Source organism: Varroa jacobsoni, unplaced genomic scaffold (assembly GCF_002532875.2).
Source record: "Varroa jacobsoni isolate VJ856 unplaced genomic scaffold, vjacob_1.0 scaffold_707, whole genome shotgun sequence".
In the NCBI taxonomy this organism is placed as follows: domain Eukaryota; kingdom Metazoa; phylum Arthropoda; class Arachnida; order Mesostigmata; family Varroidae; genus Varroa; species Varroa jacobsoni.
In genome coordinates, this window is record NW_019213609.1 from 170,554 (window position 1) to 193,857 (window position 23,304).

Sequence of the window (23,304 nt, forward strand, 5' to 3'; positions counted from 1 at the left end):
ATATGTATGTATATATATATGCGCATGACTTCTACTAGTGTCCGCCAGCGCGTTAGGCACACGCCTAAGCACTACGAGAAGCAGATCGTGACAGCTTCTATGCAGGTGTTTAATTCACTCAGTTTGTGACTATTTCCATATGTATGTGCGAGCTGCGAGATAAGCTTGTTCGAGAGCGAATGAGCTATGTAGTTCAAAATGGCAACAATGGTGGAATCTGCAAGGGCACCGGAAGTAGCACCCGAAACCTCTGTTCGCCTGGAAGCAAGACAACGTGGTACTTAAGGCAAACGGCGGTTAAGCCAACTTGCCGAGGTGCAGGCTGTAAGAACGAAGCAAGCGTCTCAGGTAGCGAGGCATAAAGTGATTCACCAGTGTGGCAGTAGTAGCCGGATAGTTGGATGGTTGTCAGCAGCTTGTGGATGTGGCCCTAAGCCAGATAAATGAAGAGGATCTTTCTATCGCTCTCTCTTTTTTAAGAACTTTCTTGGTTTCTCGTTCTTTTCGTAAAACACCCTTCGTCAGCCAGGTCCCGCAGCGGTACAGCAAAAGCAGTGTCATCAAAGAGGCTGCTTTTGTGAGTGCAGAAGCAGCATCTAGCACCAGCTTCAAAAGGAGTGCGGAATATTGTCTGTAGGTAGGGCAGAGAAAGGAGTCGACTTTCTTGTTGAAAGCTGCTTCTTACTCGAAACGTATGAACAGAACAGAGTGAAGGCAGGCGAAAGTGATATGATTGATATGGGCTAGTCTGACTCTGTAATTGTATGAGACATTGCAGGCAGTGGCATAATAGGAGGAGGTAATGCCGGGTTGGCCCTCCTGGCAGCTATGTTACGTGTAAATCATGGGACTTCTTTCTTTGGTACCTGTGCGCCTGTTCGTTTCGAGAACAAACTACTCGTGTGCTAATGTGTGTGTGTAGCTGCAAGCTGCACTGACTGTTTGTGAGTAACCTGTGAAAAACCTTTTCTCCTTTTTTTTTGCACGGTCTGGACCACGTTCTCCCATTCTACTTCTTTCACCCGAAACCTAAGCGAAAGCTCACTTTACATCTCAGTTTAGAAGCCTCTTCTAGTTCTCCTTTTAGCCTTCTGGCCTGTCCGTATAAATTCTCCTACTGCTGTCTTCTTCAGCTGAAAAGAAAGCCTCCACAGTCGTCGTTGCTGTCATTGCTGCTATAGTAGCGGCTCTTTTTCCAAGAAGCCGCCTTGTGGGTTAGGGATGTCTGGGGAGTGGGTAGTCTGTTGGCTGACTGGGGGCCGTGGCAGCAGCAGCACCACTATTAGCAAAGTACTGCGAGACTTTCAAAAAAGAGGTAGCCCACTTCACCACACTTGAGACCTTAGCACTGAAATAGAATGAGGGAGTCATGGATTTGGACAAAAACAGAATAGAAGAGCCAGAACAGCGCTACCTTGCCACTCTGAAAGTTGGGGCAAGAGGCAAAAAACAGAGCTTGAGCGCAATGAACTGACTGGCCTGTTTGTTTTCGCCAATGAGTGCGTGACGCGAGCGTGCTAGTTACTAGTTGAACATCTTGGATATTCAAATTTCGCCTTCGTATACTACCATGGTAGCTGTGGCAGCACATAACGGCACAGCATCAACAGAGGTTTGCTTCTCCCCTCCTTTGTCAGTCCTACTTTGCCTTGCTGGCACAAACAGGTGGAGCAAATGCTAGATTTGAGACTACCCTGTAACGTCGTCTTCAACGACCGACCGTTCATTCGCCGGCCCGATCGAGACATTTTCTTGTTGCACATATGGACAGCATATCTGGCGCATTTCCGATGTTCACTGGAATGACGTCAATGACACCAACAGCCTCCGAGCAGTTAGCACCTAGGCGCTGATTTAGATCAGGGTGATTTACTGTTATTTCGGTTGAGCGATGCACTCGACAGATACGTACACTCATACGCGCGTCTATTGAATAATTCGACCAACAACTGCCGTGGCGTGCACTTTACGATACGCCATTCTATATAGTATAGTGACATGCCCAACGGTGGTCGCGTAGACATTCTTAAAGCCATTAAAACCTAGACCATCAGGTGCCGGCCACTTCGTGTTGTAGATTTTGCAGGAGTATGTTGGTATAGCAACCTGCAGGCTTTTATTACTGCCACTTATGGCCGCGAAACGATTTTTGCACAACACCTTTGACGCTTTTACAACATACAAATAGTTGAGATCATTTTGGTAAGTCGCTCTGTGTTAAATCGCATCGTAACTGCTGGTGGGCCTGCCAGCGGCTACGAGAGGAAGTGTAGGTACAGCTAGGTTAGCCAAGACCAACCTGTCATTGTTCAATCGTGAAATGGTCGTTTGCACGGCACGTCCGCATACGCGGGGTTTGCGTTTGGCTATGCTGGGTACGTGTGTGAACAATGCTTCGAACCACTCATAACGATACGATCCAGGCAGACCATGTAAAATGTTTTGTTATTATTATATGTCTGGGCCATCGTCACGTTTGGCCGTATTTCGAACGCAAAATGGCGGCTGTCATATCGCACAGAGTTGGCATCCTACGTATTATATACTTATGTATGCTTCCATGCGATACGATAGATATTTGTATTCCATTTATATGGAATATATATGGAAAAGATGCAACTTATTTATAGAAGTTGCACCTTTTGAGAAAAGCTGAGAGAAAAGGCTTTTCGTGTACATATTTATCTGAAGCATAATAGCGAAAGCATATGAAAGATGAAAGTAACTCGGTGAAATTCCAACAGAGGGACATCCTATGTACCACAGGCTTTCGCAGATGAAGCCCTCGGTTTTCCCTTTTCTAGTTGCCCATCCATGTATACAGCCTGGAAATACGTCAACCCACTGTTATGAAGACTATCATACCTCTCTTCGGCAGATTCTAGAAGGTCGCGCTATTTGGCTGTTCATGTTGCCCGCAGACGAGAGCCGCCACCGCTCGTACGAGCATTCGCTGCTTAAAAATAACACAGCTAAACGCAGTTGCCAGCTTTATAGAGACTCACAAGCCCGCACAGACGCACTCACATACACGGTGATATTTATTCTAGCAGCTTCAATACTTGCACACACATGTCTCTGATAACCAGCTAGCGCTCCGATAGCTGTACGGCTCCAGGTCGGACAACAGGTGGCGCCATCCGTAGATGTTAATAGTATCTTCTCTTGCTTGTACCCCTGTCAAAAATAGAAAATAGGAACAAGGTCGTCTATTTTTGCGCCGTCCGCAGTACAAGCCCAATAGAAACAACTTCAGAAACAGGCAGAACATGGCCTGGAAGAAGCGAGATCTCGAATTCGAGGCAATAGTAGCAGGAGCAATGGGCAAGTCTGCCCGGCAGCCTACCAATAAAGGGTTTGCCAGGAACCTCCGAATGACCTTTTTTCCTTCGTCTTTCTTTGCCTGGCAACGGCGGCGGCTTAGGTTTTCGTCCAAAGTCGAAGAGGAGAAATTTCGACCGTTAGTTCTTCTGGTGGCAATTGAAGACAGATAGGGAACGAAGAATGAGGATGATTAAAATAGAAAAAGAAGGTTCTTCGTTTCATGCAGCAGCGCGTTCTTTTTTCGTCCTCTCAACTCGGCCGTCGTTGCAAAACGACGCCGGCGAAAAGCGCGGCGTTTTGTAGCGGACCAAGTGCATCCTACTAGACTGATACTAGTCGCAGGAAGCAGTACAATAGCTAAATTCATCGGTTGATAGAAATGTTCGTTTAGGACAACGAGGTAAGGAAATACGTCAAAACATATGTCAGTGCGATGACATGGGGACGGCGATATAATGACGCAAAGCTTTGATATTGTTTTAGACTATTGCCATAGGCGACCCATAGAGGAGGCGAGAAACACGCAAACGCACTCACAGACACAGCTGCAAATACATGGAGCAGCTCGTGGTTGTATATCTTGTGAGTAAACTACATCCCCCCCCCCCTCGCAACGAGGTGAAGCAAGGTCAAAGTGGAGGTGTGAGCAATAAGAGGGTCTGTGTCGGTGGCCGCAATGACGTCGGAACTAAACTACGTCCTGTAAACGCCTGTCCCCCTAGATACTGCTTCATGCAACACCGACGCCAGGAGTGACAGGTACAGAGTCTGCAGCGGCAGCAGCTGCATCCTCGTTTCAAAGTGCCTCTATGTTTGTCATGGCGATTCTTCGCTTGAAATTATTCATCTGCTGCAACGCTGAAGGGCAACGGACGGGCCAGCACCGAGGCGAATGAAGGCAAGAACGGACTCTGCCCTGCCTCATATCCAGAACCCCAACTAACCTCAGCTGATCGTAGTGAACTCTTGGCTATTCTATTGTTGTCGCTACGGCTGCATCTTTTGCAGCGTTGTTTCATCCATTAATTGCTGCTATTGTCTCCGCTGCTGCAGCTGTTGCTACCGCTGTCGTATTGCCTCCATCGGACATTTGCCATTATCCTTCTATTTGTTTGTTCTTATCGAGAACAGTGATACACTGAGATGATTCAATTCCTATTCGGAAAGATGCCAGCTCCAGTACGGCATTTTAGCATCTGAGTTTTCGGAACTTATGTTCGAATCGCACACAGCAGACTGGTGACGCTCCCATACATCCAGAAATATGCAACACTTAATATCTACTCCTAATCAGGTTAAAGGCAGCATGCGCGTTACAATTTGTTTTTCCTCGACTGCAAGTAAGGATATATATGTATTTTTCCATTAATTCAATAGAACAGTCTTGCCTAAGGTGTAAATAGACGATGCAATAATATTCGTCATCGATATGTCATTCTATGTGAGCCTTATCATCACTTCCCGTGTTTTCCAAGTTCTTCTCAGGGAAATCTGTGGTGCGTGCAATGAACAGCCAAGCAAATCTCTATCTCTTGTATTCGAGATGTTCGTCACGAGGGTTAGACTAAACGAGATTTTTATGATTATCTGCAGATCATAACTCCTTGTTCTTCCCCAAAACTGCATTATTTATTGAATGAATTTTAACAAAGAGCTACTTCTGCATGAATGATGGTGCAATTCGGTATTTCGAAAATCGAAGAGCGGAAGTTAGAGCGGAAGGAAGAATCGAAGAAGTGAGTCGAGTGATTGTATCTAGTCTTCTTAAATGCCTTCTCAAAATTAATATTTTAATGTACAAGGACACTTCCCGTGCTCGGAATCTGCAGTGCACAAACATGTACTAGTTATGTGAGCCTTTGTATTCGTTCACGAGTGCTCGAATAGAGTTTAAGAACACTACGGCGGTTATGAAATTACTGAGCGTTCTAAGTATGGAAATGTCTTTCAGTAAATCTGCGAGTTCTTGACGCGATGAAGGAAAATGCGTTTATGGCTTTAACAGACAGTTCTGAGACTTTATGGTGCCCTTAACAATGCCAAGGCACGTTTGAACGAGCGGTCAATATTACGTCGGACCGCAGGACAAACGGCCCCAGTATGTTTCGGCGTCTCACTAACCTGAATGGCTAACTAACCAGAGTTCTTCTTAAAGCGCTACCCTCCCCAAAACAGCAATAGAGAAGGGTCTGTTTATTGTATGCCATACGAATGCCAAATGGGAATTACCGCTGTTTCTGCCAGTTATGGCTGTGCTTTGCCGTTCTATCTCAATGTTTAGTTATGTGTTAGTTGAATGTGGTTATCGTTAGTCTTTGCTTATATGGTTTATCGACTATCTTCTGCTAAGCCAAACGTGTAATTGTTTGTAGTGCTCTGCCAAATATGCCTTATTAGCATTACTGCCGTTTCTGCGTCGATATATGACCGTCTAAGCGCACAGTTCGAAACATGTAAACACTGATCAGACTCATGAAATCATAGAACTAGCCTCCGTTGCAGTGGTGCTTTAAAACGGTAGGAACGAACGTACGTTTGTGCTCGTTTTGTGCCTAGCGGTAGGCGCAAAGTTACGAGTCACTTGACCTACTACCGCAGGACGTGCGAACCTAGTACGAGGATGTGTAGCTATGCCCAAATAATACAGACACCACAATGGCTACGATGTTTAGCTAAAGTATATTTATATCTAGCAATTGATTCGCGGCTGACGTCAACTATTGATACGGTGCAGCAGGATGTATCTATATTGCCAAATATACGCTCAAACAGCTAGAAGAAAACACCTTTAATCTATGACTATGTGACGCGAAAAGTGGCTCGTAGGAGCAAAGTGAACTTGTTTGATTTAAGACGGAATTCTGGTATTGTATTCTGTATTTGTCTATTAGACGTGTGTTCACGGATACACTACTGAAGCATGTTTAACTTGTTTATATTTAGGGCGTACGTTTATATGCATTTATTAATAATAATGTAATTAACTGGTAAGTCCTTGAATGACCGGTACAGTCCGTTGTTGTCAATAACATGTTTATGCAGGCAACATCCTTATTGACATTATTATTAGTTATTACAATTTCCATATCATCGAATTGGTCCATAGCCTGGATAAACTTATACCAGGGCAAAAAACATGGTCGCTTGAAATTACAAGAGCTTGACCTAACCTTTCTGTAATCCATTGTGCAATGTGATAAGCGACACGTGCGAGCCTTTATCGTAAACGAACAGATAAACCAGAGAATAACACGATTTTTATGAGAAAACTTGTTCATTTCGAGAAACAGCTTCCTGCTTCGGTCACACAATGCTTGCTTTTAAAACGACTAAAAAAAAATGCTATCACCATTAAACGAACCATCAATCTTAGGTTTTACCTATAGAGGAAATAGGAAGTAGGTAAAGCATTTGAGTATGTAATCGGAACGCTGTCCGGGAGGCCTAGCAATACACACTTCAGCTAATTTCAACTTGGCAAAAACAAGGACCTTTCCGGAACCATCGGGTCCGAGCTAAAGACGCTGTCAAGAGATAGAGAATTTTTTAAGTTGTTGCTTATCCAGAACGGCTTGATCGGAGCTACTTTTCTACTTCAAAAACGAAGGCGTATGAGGCAAAAGCTGGTCCGCCTTGTACAAGGCGCACGTGCGGAACAGGCCCTGTAATAAACCAGCATCTGCAGCAAATGCGCTAACAAGTGCTAACGATAAGCTAATGAATAGTCTGCATATATAATATTGCATACCCACATATATCCCCTTGATAGTGCCGCAATAATAAATTGCCAACTAAATTTCAAAACACGTGAAGTGGTTACGCTTAAAGCTATGCGGAGACACACTTCGTTCCATGGTGCGAGGCACGCGGCTGAAGCAATACTTAGGGGCAGCAGCGGTCAGTTGTAGAACTCTGCACATTTAGTTACACTAACTTACGCTGTATTGATTTCGATACCAATATCCTGTAGCTATTTATGCAGGTCTGAAGTATTGATGGTGAATTTATGCTGTGTTTTGTTGTGCCACTTTAAGATCAGGACCTGATGATGATTTTCCCTTGGGTAAATTTGAGAAACTGCGAGCTTTGGCTTTTCGCACAGGAAAGCTCTGAGAAAAAATAACATCCGAGAGGACTAGAACGTACATGATCCGTAGGATGGTGCTTTAGCCTCAGACTTTTATCTTACTTGCTTGACTGATGAAATACGCAATACTTACTGACTTACGGGGACTAATAAAAGGGACGTACTTCGTATATGACTGAAAATATAGCGAGCATTAATTAGATTGTTATGCAATACATGTGTAAATGCATTTATTTGCAATAACCATTGACATACGCACATATAATGGATACGAAACGGATAGGACCCTAATAGTCGGGTAGGGCTGCTCCCACGATTCCCAAGACGAAGATTGCTTCATACAAAGTGATGGATGATACATACATACATACATACAACACACAACTATGCATGAAGAATGTTGAATTTCGGGCCAGGTGGACGTCCAACTTTGGTAAGCCAAAAAAAAAAAACAGTAAAATCCTTCATGTAGTGTTTGACAATGTGGGTGGTTGTTGATTATCGACGGCTAAGGTCCGTGAGCACCGAGATTGGCATCACTGGACCATCCGATACTAGATTAAATGTAATAAAAAAGAAACAACGGTGACAGCTCTACAGTACTGATCTTCATAGCAATAGGCATTTGTTGTGTTTGTCTGATAGCACTTCAGTGGCTGAGACAACGAGGCACCTTTTTGAGGTCGGTTGATCTTGGTTGATAAACTAGTAATTAAATAGAAGTTTATTCCGTTAAACAGGCCAATGTACTAATGAATATGAAGTGCCATTTCGTTAAAAAAGTTAGATTCAGCGGACGATATTCCTGCGGAAACAATAGTTCAAGTAGGCTTTCCTAAATTCAAAGTATTTTATTCATGGATGTGCCAATGTCGAAGATCCATTAGAGCTCTCCCTTTGCGCTAATAGGTGCTCCACGTCACTGCCCATACAGGGTTTTCTTAGCTATAGCAGCGTTCATTCACTGATACCTTTTCGTCTGCTTTTGACTAAACATATTGTAATGGTGAAGACATCGTAATATGATCATCAATTAATAGATACACGTATACGGCTAAAAGTAGACAGTAGGTGATTATTAAGCGCTCCTTCCTTCTAGTCAATGCTCAGCCAATTTGTTGCCGGAATCAGCGTTTCATAGGACCCTAAAGATGTAAGTAGAGAAATTTGAGAACTGGAAGGAAGGTTGCGGGTGATCGGCCTATCAGGTAGTACAAAAGCTCCACCGTACTTCCCAGGGACATCTTGCGTGTGTGAGACAAGGCTATTGGACAGCCTTGAAGAGCTCTACAACCGTTTTCCTTCAAAGGGATAGAAGTTGTCTAAACGGTTCTTTTGCTTCGAAGAGAACAGGGAGAAGTTTGAGCGGGTTACGTATGTTAAGGTCGTACAGCAAGATGAGCCGGAAGTCAAGCTGAAATACAGCGGTTTATGCCTGACGTTCGAAGAAACGCGAAATCGGCTTTTTCAATAAGCTCATTATGGCGGTTGGAGTCATTTTTTACGCAGGGTAAGTTCGAGGTGTCCAAGACTGCACATCAAAGAAGCGCGATACCGGTGCGCGGAAGTGCACCCACCCAAGAGGGAATGCTGGTTGCTGTTCAGAAATACGGCATATCAACACGCCACTCCCGTAACTAAAAGTTATCAAGGCAAAGCGAATCGGGTAGCTCAAAGACCACACTACAGACTTGTTTGCCAATATGTCTGCCATCAAAAATACAAACCTGAACGCATCGAGTATGTAGCCGGTTGTCGATATTTAGTGGTAATACGGTTATCGACAGAACAATGGAAGAAACATGGGGTCACCTCAGAAAAGGCACAACAATACGTCGTGACTACTCTCAAAGAGTCACGACCAGTCCTGCCGCGATTAGCCGAGGCCCTGACGTTTCCAGTTTGTCATCGGGCCATGCGGATATAAACGAAACCATGCGCCGGCTGTTAACATGCATACATTTTGTGAAGAGAAAGATATGAGCTATAGTACGTGTTTTTAGCTGTGGATGTGGCACATGTTAGTTTACAGGAAAAGCCTTCGACTCCAGCGGCAAAGAATCTTTAAACTCGCCTCTAAAAGTGGGTGAGCATCCACTCTGTTGGCCAATGCGAACGACTGCTATCACTGCGTCTACTGTTCTGACAACGTGCCCATGCTTCAAGAGAACAAGAGCGTACTAACCACGAGCTGCGAACATCCCGCCGGGAAAGCGCGACCTAGTTTTGTTATATAAATCTAAATACGTCGACGGTTCTGTAAGCTCGGAGTGAGCGGCTGTGAGACACCTGTCTGAGACAAAGCTTAGCAAGTTCACCCCAATATATAATAATAATAATATAAAATCACAACACATAACCCTGATATAATGCAATAATAGACCTTGGTAATAATGGTTATAATGTAATACGGGGTACAGTGGTCAGGAATAACTGAACCGGAACTGCAATGTCGAATCAAACGAGATCAGTGAACACCCACTCTCCTAACACAATTCTATAAATCTTCATATTTTAGCCAGTGGAAAGATCTATAGACTCCTAGCGATTCTCACTAACTGTCAATATTAACTCTCCCCCTGAAGGTAGCCTTTTACATCAACGGCTGAGGTGCGCATACGACATGAATAACTTCATTTGAGCATTGTAATCAATTCAACAGAACTCGCATGTTCCATTGATAGGACTCTGACGCATTTCCGAAGAGACAGAAATAAAATACATTGACTTTTCCTTCTTACCTGTCCCCCTCTTTGCCTGGCTATCCATCTACCTATCTATTTACCTAGACACCTAGCTAGCTAGTTACTGTGTCTGCTGCGACAAATGGTCACTGCAAGTGGCAAACTGTCGCCCGAAAGCTGCCATCGGCAGGTGGACACGTAGGTATGTAGAACAGCCAGCGATACCAACAATAGTCTGGCGGTAATGATATTGGCGATAGGGATGGAACAAATGACAAGCGTAATAGTAACTGAGTGGCCGTTGTCTAGCCCGGCCGCATAGTCTAATTAATTACATCCTCGAAGCTTATATTGCTTCTCTGTACTCTTTTATGTCAAAATATGTGACTATGTTTTGGCCTGTTTCTACGCGAACAGCGGCGTGGTCCGTTTTCTGCCGGCGGTATATTCTACGTCAAAGACGGCCTGCCTTTCTTTACGATCGTATGAAGAACGACTGAAAAAGAAGGACGAAAAATCTTCTTTTTATATAAAAACATGACGATGCGTCTCGGATAAATTTAACAGCTGTGCGCGCCGTTGTTCGGTTGATAACGTACCTGGCAAGGTTATTGATTCAAAGCTCGTGTGTAGAATGAAAAAAAATTAACGATTTCTCAGGAAATAACTGTTATGCACTGACTACACGTATGGCGAAGCCTTACAGCAGGAGTTAGCTTATTAATATAATACGATTGCACTACGTCGTGACAAAAAAAAATGGTAGTACGGGTGCAAGGTATAATTTTTCCGTTGGACAGTTATAGATATCCCAGAATGATGCTCTGCGTGCAGCATGTGGTCTCAACAGATCGGCTTCAACTTTTTTGCCATTAGCTCAATTCTCTAGATAGCTCTTAGATCCATAAACTCAAACTTTATTTGATATCATTTTGAAGGATATGGGCTTTTAATATAATAATTAGCTTAATTAATGTCTGGCACTTTTCACCCGAATTTCTCGAATAGATCAACTCAAAAAAGATACACTTAATTATCTTTTATATTCTAATTAGTTTCTGTTTGTTGTCCACCGCCGCCTGCCTCGTCAGCCTCACTATTGGTAGATTTTGTATTTAAACGTGCTAATATGAAGCCTAGATACAATGCGATGTCTGTAAATGCGATAGCGAGGGTTACTTACGGTATCCATATCTCTAAATAAACTATAGAGTATGTGTTAATAATGTAGCGCCGATGTAGCAACGGACCGCATATGACACATGTTAGCTAGGAAAAAAAAACTATGTTTCATAGTTACTAAATAATATGGTTCCGGAGTACAAGCAACGGTAGTCCCTATCGGCAATAATACATGCCTCGGACATGTCTGCCTATTAAATTTAGGGACACACGAATCTTAGAATGGTCATGATGTTACGTCATTGTATAAGCTTATTTCCTTCTCCCTCGCTTCTACATATTCCTTCAACAATCTACGTAATAATCAGCTAAGCGTTTACGTGAACATTGCAAAACAAAGTGGATAAATGGTCCAGCAGTTTGGTTCGATACGTACCATATGCATACGAACAAAGTATGAATCGAAAATTAGCCCCGTTGAAACGCTGAGCGCTCTTCATGTGCCATCGATGCAGGCTGTGGTGGTGGGCACGATCCTTATGATGATGTCGTACCTCCGCCAATCAGAGATGTTCTTTTTTAGACGTTTTTCTTTCGGCTGCACCTCTATACTTTTACTACACGTATTCGATTTTAAATTATACGTCAGAACTACTCAGAGTGCGCCACACTTGTTGAAAGCATTGAGGGCAAACCAGATTGCTATGTATGGAGGCTGGCGCACAAAGACATGTGCAACATGTCCATCTAAACGTCATAAACACTATTTCTATTGCGAAACTGTCAGTGACAAAAAAAAGTAAGAGTTGAGATTCACGGCAAGCGTGGTTCGTATATCCATTGCATATCCAGTGTTCGATGGATCGACAGCGTTGTAACAATATCGAAATCGTAGCTCCGTTTCACTGTTCACCTCCTGGACAAGTAAAAAGCAGTTTGACTTACTTCGTTAACGAAAGTCATGTACCCGACCCGGCATCCATAGGCCTGGTGGTTTAACAGTAAAGTCGGCCGTCCCAGAAATTATTCTGGTTTCGCTTCGCTTGAAATTTGCACTTAGAAATGGATGTAAAGACGGCCGCCACATCGATGGCATCGTTGTTGGCTACATGTCTCTTGTCACTTGATGGCAAGTGATATATAACGACAGGGGTAAGATGGCATCGAGAGCTGTGTTCTTTCTACGGTGCAACAAAGGGTAACAAGCCACGGAACTGAATGAAATCATTGTTGATTTTAGAGATCGAAGTAATCAACGGATGTTTATTTGGATTACTGAGCCGACATTACTTGTCCCATCTGTGACCTATGATGCACAATCTGTCTAAGGCTACTTTGTACCTAATTATTTACGCTGTGGCTCAATTATAATCACGAATGTTTATACGTTCACCTTAACCAGGATGAGATATTGTGTAACTATCTTGCATGCTTAGTGAATTAGAAGATCAATGACTAAAAATCACCGTTCAACATTTATTGAGACAACTAGCTCTTAGCACAAAAGGAAGTGTGTTTACGGCCAACCTTAAACCTACGTCATTTCATCTGTCCGCATGTCCAGCTGGCAAGCCCAACGCCATTACACGATCACGGAGATAAAGATGAATGTCGTGTTTTTGTGAATAACCGAATCGTCATCTTAAGATTGCTGCAACAAAAGTTATGCCAAACTAATATTTTCTTTGTCGTTTTGTTGTTACAAAAGGCAGGTTCTATAATAATAACAACAGGAGACAATTTGTTTAGTTAGCAGACGATTAATTTTGGCGGGAAGGGTTTGCGCCTGAGGCAGCCGATTAGCCCGAACGCGCAGAAGTTACGCGGAAAAAGGTTGCTCGTTCTGTAAGATAAAGCTTCTCAAGTCGAGAGAGGACGAACGAAACACAGACAGACAGGCAGGCAGAAAGGGCAAAGGAGAGTAGTTCCGATTGGTGTGGTTTAACAGTAACGCTATTGCTTGTAAGGTTAGAAAAAATAGTTCATTCATTATTTCGGTGTCTTGTGTCCGATCGGAAGGTTTCACGACACCGCACGTGCACAGCAAGCAGCCTCATCCCGGTTCTGGATTCATCTAGTTTCATGTCGCGCTGCTATTACATTGCTGGCCACAATAATAATGTGCGTTGCAATATGTGCTTAACATTTCTATTTGAGGGTACATTTACGTGGCGGCGAGAATCGGGATTTTCCCCCTGCTAAACGAACCCCCAACATGGTTATTCGAGAACAGATATCCCGCTCGGCCCATAGTGCCAATAAACATAATACCTACTATACAACAATGGGGCATAATGCTTGTCACGTTGTTACGTTTTCAGGGCAGATGACAAGGGCGAAGGAAAACAGGCGGTGAAACGAATACTCTGGCAGTCGGTGGCAGAGCTTTTAGTGTTATTCTGTAGTTTTTCTTTATATTTCAGCATCGTTGATCCCCAGCTGCAAAAATATAGAGGGTTTGCCAGAAAAAAAGGGAAGGAACCAATATGGCTGGAACGAGCGCAAACGTATTTGCTGTAACGAACCCCCTGAACTTCTCTCCCTTGCAGAACCCCTCACCTTTCAACCGTCCAATGCACTTCGCCACACACGAACAAGCAAGCGATCGACTCGCTGCAATTTTCTGCCGACCCGTTTGCTTCTTGGCCTTGACTGGTTGCCCCCAATTGTCGCTACTTTGACGCCTCTGTAACAACGTCAAATCTCACAACGATTTTCGCAGACCTGGTACCGTGTCTGTTCGCTCATCACTCCGACTCTGATATGTCATCCACGTTGCTTTGTTGGTCGTCTGCCCTTCGTGCTCGTTTTTCTATTATCTTGCTTCTGACGATTGTACAGGGATAGTGGCACTGGATTATTTTATACGAACGTACATCGTAGAGAAAGCGGCAGCGCCCAAGAAGGATCAAGGACTTCGATGACACACGGATAAGTCGGTTTGTCCTCGAAGCTGCAGGAGGCTGAGGTGAAAATGGTAGTTGTAGTCGCAGTTATTCGGCGTAGCCCCGCTGGTGCATAGTCAAAAAGTGCGATGGCTCAGTCGAAGTGTACAGAACCTCGTGCTGAGAAAAGTCCACGTATTCAATGTGTAATCGCAAGAGGATGGAAATCAAAAGAGGACACGACAGGGCAGAAGTGTAAATGTAGAGGTAGTATTCGTGGTAGTGGTACGAGCAAAACTATAAAGAAGCAAACAGCGGAATAAATCAATTCAAATATATCATCAAGAAGGACGACATTACAAAGGTCTCACCGCTTACGTTTGACACACGTTTTTAGGATCTTTTGCGAGGCGACACAGAGACCGGCTGCAGGCTGGCCTATCGCCATTTCCTTTTAGAAGGTAGATGATGTGTGTCATGTCAGCCAGGGAATGCCATTTGCTCGCGCGCTGCGAAGCTGAGATATTTGACGCGATGCTGAGGGGAATTCGGACATCAACAACGGCTGGCTAGTTGCATGAAAAGGTCTGTCTGTTTCTCGTTCCTTCTGTTTGTGTATATGGGGCCTTAGGTGGACGAGTAGATGGATTTGGCATGTGGTTAAATTTAGGACACTTCCCAACAGAATTTTATCCCACTTACATAGCAACGCCCGGTTCATGTGTGCGCTTTAAATCGCTGTCATTAGCGTGGGGGCAGGTGCGGCGTTCCTTCAATCGATGACTATCTTCTTGCCGTAGCAAGACATTTCATCGGGAGACTCCGTTCGTTTCGTTCGATGTGAGCTGCGTATTCTTATGAAAAGGCAGTTTCAGTCTGTAACATCTCAAACCTGCTGTTGCCTATTTGTCCTCTGACGTTGATTTGGGCTATAGGAATAATAGTCACGCTAGTTACGGAGCATTAGAGCTAAAATGCAGTTCACCTAAACCGTCATATCAAACCCAAGCTTATATGACCGATCTATGGGTTGCGGAAGGTGTACGCCACATAAGTACCATGAAATTGAATTTGATGTGCAAAGGTTTATAAATTCGTTAACGAACTTATTCGTATCCTAGTACGTTTTCGGAGTTTACGTTTCTATTTTTTCAGGCGAATGGGACTAAGCGTTCCGACAATTCAATATAATACGGAAACAAAATCGAAAGCGTTGTCTCTCAAGAAATTTCCTAGTGAGAGATAAAGCGAGGAAGAAAGAGAGGAAAAATTGCGGAATCGAGTCGAGATTTCTGCAGGATTTTTCTGACCAATAGCGTTACTGCTAAGAGAAAACCATCTTTTGCAATGTTTACTATCGTCAAATAGCTTCCCGCCAAGCTGCGCTGAACGCAGTATAAAAACCTGGTCCTCTTCCCGTAGTCGCTTTAAAGACTCTAGGAGTCTTCAAAGCAACCCACGGTATCATTAATATTAGTAATATTCTCATCATTGCCACCAGTTGCTAACGGTCAGTTGCTCATGGCAACAATGCCTCATCAAGCATTCATCACCCTCTAGTTAAGAGGGTTAGTATAGCTCTGACTTATGCAAAGTTAATGTTGTCTTCATCCAAAGTCGACCTTCCCGCCAGAGCGCTGCTCAGCTAGCCAAATCACCAGAATAGTCCGGCCGTCCCTTACTATGAGCTTTGCCGCTGGTTAGCTCTGGATCATTCATCCTCCTTCCTTTACCTTCACTGTGGCTGTTTTCATCCCTTTAGCCTGGAATTTCTTTGAACCTACCTACCGACTGCCACTTGATCTGTATGCGGTGGCAGTTTCATCTTAAATGAAAATGTTTAAACGATATGATTCACATTCCCGTCCGCATGGTGAGTCGGCGTACGCTGAACGCCTGAATATACATATGTAAAATACAAGCTCACTCGACTGCGTTCTAAAGCAGGAGTTAAGTTTCTAAAGGATCGAGCGATTACATTTTATCTAAGGACGGTCGCGGCCACTATTGTTACCACTGTTGACCTTCACTGGGGCGCGTAGGCAAGGGGCTAGGTCGTACGCTTCATGTTTGCACCTACATTTTGACATCGTCGTACAGAGGCCTCATAGACACATGACGAAGTAATGGACGTTGACGGGTGTCGAATCTGTTTTATCATGTAAACCAAGCGCATACTACATCGGCATTATTGGTAAACATGGACTCATATTCACACGAGTGAATGATAAGTTCCCAAACAGCCTAAAATTGGTTGTCAGAGCGAATGCAAATGGTGGCCGTCGTGGCGATATATGGCTCACCGCTTTAAGTAGGTACACTTGTCCTATACAGGATTCAAGAACAAGAGGATAGCTAAAAAGAGTGGATAGCAAGTATTTCATAAGAGTAATAAGTAAGTGCAGCGGATTTGGTTCGGATAAGGATGAATAGGCAGCAGATCTAAAGTTTTGAGATAGTCGACTGTGACTGTTGGACATGTCCCCAATTGATGATCATACCAGGGGTTTAAATTATTGATTTGTTTACTGACTTGGATTAAATAGAAAATCTGATGTTATTACAAATGAAAGTCCCAATTCTATCACTTGGTTAAATTGCTGGACAAAAAACATCCTCCTTTGAGCACGGATCACATAGTTCACTTGGGTGTCCTCACAGACTTTGTTCTTCAGCGTGAGTAAGTCTGCACTTGCTGTTCAGCCAATATGACCTTCCCACAACGACTGGATATTGTGTTCGTTACCTGTGCTGGGACCATTAGTTGAGCATAAACAAAGGGTCCGATTTGCGATTAAAAAATTGCGCAATGAATCCGACGGCGGTCTGAATGCTTATATATGAGTCGAAACTGTTGATATAGATGATAGCGAAACCGCGATCGGTAGAAGATTAGCGAACTCACTTGAAGAAGTTCTCTATAGGAGTTCACTTAGTACCCATGTATGAGATACCCAAAGTAAAAATATTGTCGTCTAGTTTCCATGAAATATTAGTCGAAAGATCGTTCTGCATAAATCAATTATTTGAAAAGCCAATAACCATATATGTCTACGAACATCATGAGCAGACAAAGTTGCTGCTCGCCGTGCCATCTATTTAACGTTAGCTGGCTGTGATACTAACGTGGTGCTTTTCTGGCTTCCATTTGCATTTGTAGCGGATTGATGGCGGCAAACGGAAAGAAGGATAAGTACTGTCCTACTCACATACGGGCCTAAACGCTTTTCGTTTATATCTTTATTTTACATTTCACTCGATTTGCGAGATGATGTGTGATATCAGGGAATAAATAAAGCAGAGAAAGACATTACCAGCAGATTTGAGAGGCTATTGATTTTCACAGACTTGGCCTTATTGTTTCGTGAATCGAAAGGCAGGCCGTTATCAAGCACTTGTGCTGTTTTAGCTGGCTTAACTAGAAGTATAATCCAATAATGGTCGTATTCAGCCGCCACGTCGAAAGGCCACTCCGACATGGCCGCACACGTCGGTTCGGGAGGTGTATCTTAGCAGATGAACACCCCACGTTGTTGTTGCTTTTGTCATCGTTGAAGTTGTTAGCATTGTTGTTATATATCTATAGGCACGTACAAGGGACCGGAGCGTAAGCCGAATGTTCTATCTCGCACGTCGTCGGCAGCGTCAGCGCAAAGCGATACTGTTCATTTTCGTAGCAAGATAGAATTAATTTTATGGTCGTCCTCCATCGCAAACATTCCTTGCAGCCATGTCCTCGTCGCAACAAAGAAAATCGGGATTACGTTGGTCAGCGTCATCAGAACTGTTTGCCGGAGTGGCGAGTGGCCGAGGTTTACATTAATATCCATATGCATACAATTTATATATTTAGAACAGACACGCACACAAATTATGTATACACAATAACTGTATTGTTTTGTAAAAAGAAGACCTCCAATGCATCTCTTTTTCTGCACAGGGGGGCCTCCATTCCTTCGTTAATGATCGGAAATAGCATGCCGACAGCGGCTGAGTTAAAATCTATTGATATTCATTTACTTATAGTTACTGTTATTGATATTACCGGTAAACAACGTTATTCGGTGTTTTTAAGTATTCTTATCTTATAATAATAGGATTAACCCTAACTGCTGAGCACATTCGGGAGTAGGTAGAGATACATGAAAGCGAGAAGAACGAAGCCAGCAGCCGCCTCAGAGGGATAACAGGAATTGCAGCCTACGATGGATCCCTTTTCGACAATGTTTAGCTTCTTTTTTTTATAGATCGGCCAATTATGTCCGTTCAGACACTTCGAAGCAAAACTAATTACATTACACTTACTTGGCCACCTGTCTCTGTCTATGGCTATGCTACTTTAAAGGTAAGCGACTACGCTTATTCGCCCATTGACACAAATACGCAAACGTAAAAAGGCCAATCAATCGGCCCATCGACAAATCAATCTAACACTCAACTACTAAACGCACTGCAACGCTAGACTGCAGTATGTTTAGTAGCTGGAAAAACGATTTAGTGATGGCATAGTGATGATATAAACGCATGTAGGTAAATGCACTCTTGTACATATACCCAGCCGAGTAATTAGGTTGTAAATATAGACAGATATCCTCTGCTGACTTTGATATAGGGCCGTCTCTGGCCAAATAGTGATATAAAAATGAGAAGAGAGTGAGAATTCGTAAACGCTATTCTGTTTCAATATATATGGCATTTAGGCAAATAGGCAACTATTTGGAAGTTACAGCACTACGTCACCTGAAACGAATCGTCCCATAAAGAACAGATGCGATCATGATTAGCTCCGATTCGGGTACATCGATCCCTTAATTGATACATGATATATATATATATTGCAGAGCAGGACTATACGAATACGTAATGAGTGACTGGAAAGATGTTAACTGATCCTGTTCCTGTCATAGGAGACATGCCATCGGCGACTGGATGAAGATGCCCAATTATGCTGAAGTAATGAACGCAGCAGTGACATCACGTTACCTTATATTTATCAGGGCCAAGTTCCGTCAGGGCTATCTGAGGGTAAAATTTGCATGAATCCGTGACGGACGTTGTATAATGGGATCGTCTACGTCCAGTGCTGTAATGACCACTATTATAGGAATAATTACTAGCATCATTGAGCTTCTGGTTCTAACATACGAATGATAGTAACAATTGAATCAGAGGCGAGCTAATTTATTAAATCGATTTAGCTTTTTATGAGAATTGACTAAAAGTTCTATAAAGTCAAGTTGTCATAAGTCTATCTGCCCAGTTCTAGAGAGACCGAAAGAAATAGAACGAGAAAATTATACGTGGCCCCTATCGTTACTGACTCGTTAGTGACTGGTGTTTATTATTGCATTGATTCTCGACCGCGTTTGGGGCGAGCCGCGCGTGGTAGATACGGGCAGACAGATGACTGTACGCATAGAGAGCAGGCGATTTAACATCTCTGCTCCTTCACAATACGGAATCAGGGAGATACTGACAAGACAACAAATGCTGAAGTGCTCGTACCTCCTAGAGGTAGAACAAAGGAGCGCAAAAGTAAAAGAAAGGCTATGCTGCGCCCGACATGTTCCCATAATTTCACCTCTCTTTTCTCAGCTGCACAGGAGTTAGAAGAGTACTCTTTTTTTTTGCTTTTTTGCTCTCGTTCAAATGGGCAATTCATCCCAGTTTGCCAAAAGCATAACGAGACTAGGATTAATTTCATTAAATTCTAGATCGTTCGCTTGGGCAGAACCCGTTGCGCCTAAATTGTATAATTTAGTGTGTTATACAGTGGTTCATACGTGAAGCCGGTGTCACAAAGTACATTATCAATAGTCATTTCCTCGTATAGCCTTTTATCTGATTTTGCGCCAGCTCATTTTTAAAAATGAATTTTTGTTGATGTTTCTGGATCTAACTTACCCGAAATTTTGTTTGTCGAAATAAAAAGGCTCCATGCTGGCTCGCCCGATAATGCTATTCGGGCGTTATCGAACATATCAAAGAGTCCACAGTACAGAACTCAATGGCGGCCGTTTATCGCAGTCGCTATTATTAGAAGATATGGGATCGAACGTTGTCTGACATAATTTAGTGAACATCTACTGGTATCACTTTATTTCGAATACGTGTGGCATTGAGCAGCATTTTTGATATCTATTGTGTACTCTTATACACTACATAGATCGACACAAGGGGTATAGTTAAAAACCTCGACTCGATGGCTACTTTCCGATGAATGATTTGCGATGGCCTACAATAGCTATGAGTAATATGTCGCTTGACGAACCTAAAAGGCAGGCCTTCTCCATATCGTATAACGTAACGTATATCAAGCGCGAATATCCGTATATATTATGTAGCAGCGTTACACACAAAGCGTATAGCTGATGACTTGATGACAGTGCTCAATTTGGTCCGACGGAAGTAGACAAACGAAACCCTTCAAGCGTTAGCCACTTCAGGTTTCAGCTTAATTACAAATATAGAGACGGTAGTCTAGCAGGCCTCGTGCAGGCCATAGCATTCATTCTATAATGGGCCACAACATAGAGCTGAGGTATCGACACAGAACAGTCACTAGAGAACCAGTTTTGCGTCATTAAACAATTTTGTTGAGAACAATAAAAACATTACTACAGGTCCTAGTAATAGCAACAAGAGTAACAATAATACGAATGGTAATCATTAATGATGCGGCAGAACAAGTTGTATGCCTTGACGCCGTAACGATTGTTTACTCGAATCGTTGCTTTAACGGAGAAACACCGGGGAGAATTCGATGTTTCTACGCGGTTTATATAATACGGCCGCTTGTTTAACCACAGACTAACGCCTCAATTGAATTGATCATATTATACATGAAACAAGAGAGGTTTCATTCATTAAAGACTGCGTCGGCTTCGATAAATGCACGCAGGTATGTAGGCCTGTCTGCAGCTGGATGAGAATGGCTAGGGCAATAGCCGCTCTCAGCCGACAGCTGCCTCTGAACGGTATAGACAAACGTGCTCTAAATATTGTGTAGAGAGCGCTTACCGAAACGACAGAAGCAGTTGTTCTTTTCCCTCTATCGCTGCCTTTCTTAGCCATCTTCTCACAGTTGCGTATGCGCATCTTTGAATACTCGCTTCGCTCGCATTTAGAATTTATAAATAAAACCCTATATTTTGCCGACCCGCAGCGACAGCGTTAAGTTACGTGGCGCACACGGTACGCCCATACTTGAAGAATAGTACATACGCCCGTACCATTCCTGGCAAGGAGCTAACAGTGTCGTTAGTGGCGCAGCTGCCGTCGTGGCTGACCACCTCAAACAAATTCCCATGAAAGTTTTTTCCCCTAGGCTGCCAAGGTGCATGCGTGCGTGCCTATGTGTTCGTTTGGCAAGCTCCGCTACTATTGCTGGTACCACTACTGCCCGGGGGCCCAGGAACGTAGGAGTCGGGCGACATCGGTAAAAAACAGAGTTACCATTTAGTTTAAAGAGGCGGCCCGAAGGGTTTGCGCGGGGCATGTCGGGAGCGGATAATAGTCGGTGGTTACATAGACCTTTATAAGTGAATAGCTGTTGTGAGCAGAAGCAAAGCGGACCAAGAGTACAGGGATGGAAACCGAGAGTAGTCGGTTGAACATCGTGAGTGAGGATTCCTTTCGTCTGGAGTTTCTTGTTGATTGAACCGAACCGATCTTCGGCGTCCGGGAACCGTCCGTTGCTACCGTGGCAATTTATGAGCGCGTGAATAAGGCGGTCGGATCGGGACAGAGGATGTCTGCTACTAGCCGAGACGGCTGGGGTCTTTTTGGTGATGGTTGCTGCTGTTAAGGACGGCGACGGTGGCTCCAATTGGACAGTATGGACGGACAGACCCGAATGAATATGCAGTTTCCCTCCAAATATTATAGTTTCGACAACCTTATAGTCACGCCTCTTACTCACGTCGTCTAAAATAAGAACATATTCCGGCTTCCCAGATTAGCTGGAAAAAACGATACGAAGGATTTTGACGGTGTGTGCACCGGTAGTAGCCATCTGTAAAAACAGACAACCTGGGACCGAGACAGCCAGCCGAGGCCAACCAGTAGGATTACCATAGCTTTGGGGGTTCTACGTTATATTAGCTCGAATGGGGTATAGTGAATGTAAGCTAAGTCATCCGCAGCGCAGGTGTATACAGTGAAGTTGAAGAAAATCTGCACAATATTATGCACGCATATATATTTCACCGAATATCACAACAGAGGTATCGCAATAAATCAGTAACGAGTTTTCTATATTACTCTTTTAAGTAGCCAGTATAACCCCTGTATCTGGACGCTAACCATGTCATCCGCTTACTGTCTATAGTTTTTATTCATTATTTCGTGTACCATAAGTACATAGGATCATATGAAGTAAGAAAATGAACGCATATATGTATATATATATATATATATATATATGTATATGATAGTGTCATGCTCGCCGTTGTGCTTGCCGTCAGTGATGGTGAAGATGGCCAACGTAAAGGCCACTCCCACGTAACTTTTCTCACGCCTTCTGCTCTAAAGAATCTACAGTAAACTCATTTTCCCTCGCTTGCTGCTGTTTCGAGGATTTGCGTATAGAATAAAGCAATCTTGACAAATTTCCCCTACATAAATAGTTTAGCCCGTTTGCAACAGTCGCCTCTTGGCGTTTCACAGGGCTGAGGGAACTCAACAGCTCTACCACAGTTACAACAGCTCGAAGTTACGCAGAGCCGCAACCAGCAGGGAAGAACCAACGCTACCATTGTTGCAAGGGACCCATCGCTGCTGATGCTGCTGCTGACAGGAGTTAGTAAAATTAGGCGTGGTTCAGTGGGATGTTTTGACGCCTTGTTTTTTTCATTTACTTGCCAACCTAGGGCCCTGACTACTTGTTTACGGATCTTTTGCTTTGCCTAAGCTTTTGATTTAGTTTCAACTACAACACGTCGCAGACAAGTTTGTTACTAGACATCACAGACTTTTTTAGAGCGTTGACTTACGGCCTGCCACAACAGAGGCTACTTACAATTTTACGTTCATCCCTACTTTAATTGCGGTTTAGCCGTTTAAGAATCATTTAATTGAACTTCTAGCAGAATTGATAACTTCGTTTTCAAGCTACATATTCAATTTAAAGTACCTTGTTTCTAATATAAGTATACATGTGCGGTAGAATATACCTACAGTATATCTTTATATACGTTTCATA

The 23,304-nt window shown here is 43.4% G+C and overlaps 1 protein-coding gene across 1 annotated transcript in view; it reads left to right on the forward strand.

Moving 5' to 3' along the window:
- Positions 1 to 23,304, forward strand: part of LOC111262848 (uncharacterized) — a 136,600-nt gene that overhangs the window by 22,873 nt on the left and 90,423 nt on the right. The gene's annotated exons all lie outside the window — the stretch shown is intronic.